Here is a 4,522-nt window from a genome sequence, read left to right on the forward strand (position 1 = left end):
TCAACAAAGACAAAATTTACTCCTGACATTCCAGTGAGTGAGAGATGATAAAAAAAATAAGTAAATAAGATAATTGCCAATAGTAATTAATGTTCTGAAAAATATAAAATATTAATTTGACAGAATGACTGAGGAAGGGAAGGTGCAGGGCAAGTTTAGGTAGAGTGTTTAGAAAGGTCTCTAGGACAGGCTGATATTAGAACTGAAATCTGAACATGACCAAGTGGCTCTACAAAGATCCAGGGAAGAGCATTGCATACTGAAGAAATAGAAAGAGCAAATGCCCTGAGGAAGGACTTCCCTCCTTAGCTGGTTGATGGGGAATGATGTCAGATAGGCAGGTAGCCGCCTGTTAAATAAGTATTTAGTGGGCGGCAATGAAGAGGGTGAAATTTTGGAGAGTTTTTAAGGAGAAAGATAACATAATTTGACATACATCAGGCTTTTTCTGTCTTGGGGTCAGTTTTCTAGAAGCAGAGCATGAGGCAATAAACAGTATCAGGACAGTTTCAGTGAGCAGGCAGCACAGACCATGGAAGACACACAGTACATGATTTATTTTGCACATTTATATAATAATTTTTGTAATGTTTTATTTATTTTTGAGACAGAGAGAGACAGAGCATGAATGGGGGAGGGTCAGAGAGAGAGGGAGACACAGAATCTAAAGCAGACTCCAGGCTCTGAGCTGTCAGCACAGAGCCCGACGTGGGGCTCGAACCCACGGACCGTGATATCATGACCTGAGCCGAAGTCAGACGCCCAACCGACTGAGCCACCCAGGCACCCCTATTTAATAATTTTTAAAAGAAGCTACAACTTTTCAAAAATCACTAATTTGGGAGTTATTTTGAAAGCTCTTATGGTTGGCACTCATTTATAATACAATAGTTGTTTTTATTCAGGCCAATGTTTACTCTTCCCCCCCCCGCCCCATTTAATGTTGTCTTAATGTGGACTTTCACACTTAGTCCTAAAATTAGAAGTGGAGAAATCCAAAGTTTTTCCTCCAGGTCAACTCTTAAATATCTTAAAACTGTTCCCTTTCTTTGGTTCAACATATCCTCTGTTTATCCTATTAAGGACAATTTTCGAAGAATTAATCAAAAACAGATTTAAAAGAAGGTAAAAAAATCTGAAAACGAACAAACAAGCCCACTGACATAGATGTTTTCATAATGAATGGCAGATATCAATAGAAGATGTAACAGGTTATTGAAAAAGTTCTTGGCATTTAGTGCTTAAAAGCAGGTTCTATGAAGAAAAATCCTTTGCCGTACAACAGGTCCTGTGGTAAATTTGGGCAAGAAAATACTCTGCTGGATATGATAGGGACTATTGGTCACATGGTCATCATCACCATGACCCCTAAAAAATAAAAACGCAATATACAAAGCATGAAGATACATATACAGCTCCAAAAAACATGTCACTGATTCAGATTTGCAAAAGCTGGCAGCTTCCTGTTCCGTTGTAGTCGTGGAAGTGTTACGTTCCCTCCAGTGCAGATGTGTGCTGTAAGTGCACAATTAACATCTACTGAGATCCATAATCAGGGATTGTTTCTAGTTTTAAATTTAGATTGTCTATCAGAAGAGGCTTTTCATAGGCAGTTTGAAGCCACAAGAACTGATTTTTTCCCCCAGCTTTATTGATATATAATTGACTTCTAACATTGTGTAGGTTTGAGGTGTCCAGTGTGGTGACTTGGTATACATATATATTGTGAAATGATTAGCACAATAAGGTTAGTTAACACATCCTGACCTCACATAGTTTTCATTTTTTGTGTGATGAGAACATTGAAACTCTACTCTCGTGGCAACTTTCAAGTATACAATACAGTATTGTTAACCATAATCACCGTGCTGCATATTACAACTCCAGAACTTACTCATCTTATAAATGAAAGTCTGCACCCTTTGACCAACACCTCCCTATTCCCTCCTCACTCCCCAGCCTTTTGCAAGCACTGATCTACTCGGTTTCTAGAAGTTCAACTTTGCTGATTTTTTTTTAATTTGGCAAAAGAATTTTTTAGAGGTAGATCTTATTTTCACGAAAACTTCTTAGATATTGTGATGTTTTAATATGTTCAAATGCTTTTGATTTGCCTTAACTTTGGATAAAAAACTCATTAATATGGCAAATCAATTACAGAGAGGAAATTTCAATTAGATTTATCAAAAGTTATTCTTAATTTAGGGTGCCTGGGTGGCTAAGTCGATTAAGAGTACGACTTTGGCTCTGATATCATGATATCAGATATATATATATATATCTGATATCATGATATCACAGTTCATAGGTTCGATCCCCACATTGGGCTCTGAAATGACAGTTTGGAGTGTAGAGCCTGCTTTCCATTCTGTGTCTCCCTCTTTTTCTCTCTCTGCCCCTCTCCCGCTGTGCTCTCTTTCAAAAATAAATAAATAAACTTTAAAAGGAATGTTAAAAAAAGTTATTCTTAATACAAGGATAGGTACACAACTATTCATGGCAATATTCAATGAAAAATTGCTAGGTAGAGATCTTTTAATCTATATAAAATTAGCTTATAAATAATGTATTATCACACCAAAATATATTTTAAATACATTAAATTTCTTCTAGGTATCTTCTTTGCTCGATTAGTATTCGTAACGTATTCTTTTTTCCTCTTTAATTTCAAGTCTAATTCTATTTAAATCATCATAAATTCTCAATTAGTGAAAATTACATTGCAAAGATTTTACTGAATTGGTGAGAGTATTGGACCATTTTAATTTTGAAATTAAATTATAAACTGTTTTGTTACATAATAAAGAGAACTAATAGAATTAGGACAGTGACTAAGTAATTTAAAAATAAATATGTATTCAGTAGTCACTTTATAATTCTCACAATTCAGATTATAATTTCTCTCCCCCCCTCTCTCTCTCACACACCCTAAATGAGAAAATAGGGAGATAGAGACTCACGCAGGTTAAGTAGCAATAGTAAAACACACAAAACTAATTTTACTTTAAAATCTTCTTGATAGCAAAACACATTGGATTTCTTCTTGCTTTGAGAAATTTAGTGAGAAAATGACAATAGGAGACAGACCTCTGTACTCTGAGGCGAAGATGTGGCTGTATAGAAGCTATGTGTTTCTTGGGGCGCCTGGGTGGCTCAGTCGGTTAAGCGGCAGACTTTGGCTCAGGTCATGATCTCGCGGTACGTGAGTTCCAGCCCCGCATCGGGCTCTGTGCTGACAGCTCGGAGCCTGGAGCCTGCTTTGGATTCTGTGTCTCCCTCTCTCTGACCCTCCCCCGTTCATGCTCTGTCTCTCCCTGTCTCAAAAGTAAATAAAAAACGTTAAAAAAATTTAGAAGCTATGTGTTTCTTAAAAAAAATAAATAAATAAAAAAGAATCTAAACCTCTAGCCTCTGGTTTTCTCTTCTGCAAAGCAGGTTAATATCTACTTTACAATGGTGTGAGGATTAGATTCCAAAAGGCCTGTTTTACCCAGGTGTATTTTTTCTTGCACTTTTTAAATGGATTGGCACATAAAATGAGAAGCCAAAAGAGGAAAGACACTCATTTGCCATGTTGTGCAAGTGAGGAGAGAACCGTACCCATGATGGTTGGGCAGCAGAAACTTAGCTAGATCGTGTAAAGCAAATGTTGTCTCTGCCAGCAGCGATCAGTGAGGGGTCTGTGACAAAGAAGAGGGATTCCATGCACCTGGCATCAAGATAGACAACTGTATTTGTTTTCTACTGCTGTGTATCACATTTCTACATATTCAGTGATTTAAAACATCACTTATTATCTCACAGTTTCTTTAGGTCGGAAGTTTGGCTCTGGCTTAGCTGGGTGCTCTTTCCAGGTTTCACACAGTTGAAATCAAGGTATCACCTGGGGCTGTAATCTTATCTGAAGCTCAAAGTCCACTTTCAAGCTCTGGTTGTTGGTGCAATTCATTTTCTTGTAGATATAGGATAGGTAGTGGTGCTTGGTTTCTAGAGGCCATGCATTTCTCTTTGCCATATGGCCTTGTCCACAGCATGGAAATTTGATTTCTTTAAGGTCAACTTGAGCACATCTACTGCTGCTTCCTATTTTTTGCCCCTAGATCCTCTTTTAAATGCTTCACCTGATTATGTCAGAACCACCCAAGATAAACTTTTTTGATCAACACAAACTCAACTGAATAGAGACCTTAATTATATCTTCAAGTTCCCTTTATCTTTTCCATGTAGAGTAACCTAATTACAGGAGTTATCTCATTATATTTATAAATCTCACCCACAATTTAAGGACAGGAATTACAAAATGGGGTCATTTTACAATTTCATCATAGTTGATATTGGGATATTGTGATTGTCATCTCATGATCTATTTCCCTTCTTTCCCTTATGTAGCAGTCACACAGTTTGGGACAATACTTTGTTTCCTGGAATAAGCCCTGATTAGAATGAGCAAGTGCAGGAGTGCCTGGGTGGCTCAGTCAGTTGAGCGTGCAATTCTTGGTTTTGGTTCACGTCAGGAGACATG

General features: G+C 37.4%; 1 non-coding gene across 1 annotated transcript; it reads right to left on the reverse strand.

The window, feature by feature from the left end:
• Positions 1-700: 700 nt before the first annotated feature.
• TRNAR-UCG (transfer RNA arginine (anticodon UCG)) lies at positions 701-785 on the reverse strand. Its single transcript has one exon. It is a non-coding gene; the product is annotated as a tRNA-Arg (tRNA).
• Between the last annotated feature and the right edge of the window lie 3,737 nt (positions 786-4,522).

This window comes from Herpailurus yagouaroundi, unplaced genomic scaffold (assembly GCF_014898765.1).
Source record: "Herpailurus yagouaroundi ecotype Mexico unplaced genomic scaffold, PumYag 139, whole genome shotgun sequence".
In the NCBI taxonomy this organism is placed as follows: Eukaryota; Metazoa; Chordata; class Mammalia; order Carnivora; family Felidae; genus Herpailurus; species Herpailurus yagouaroundi.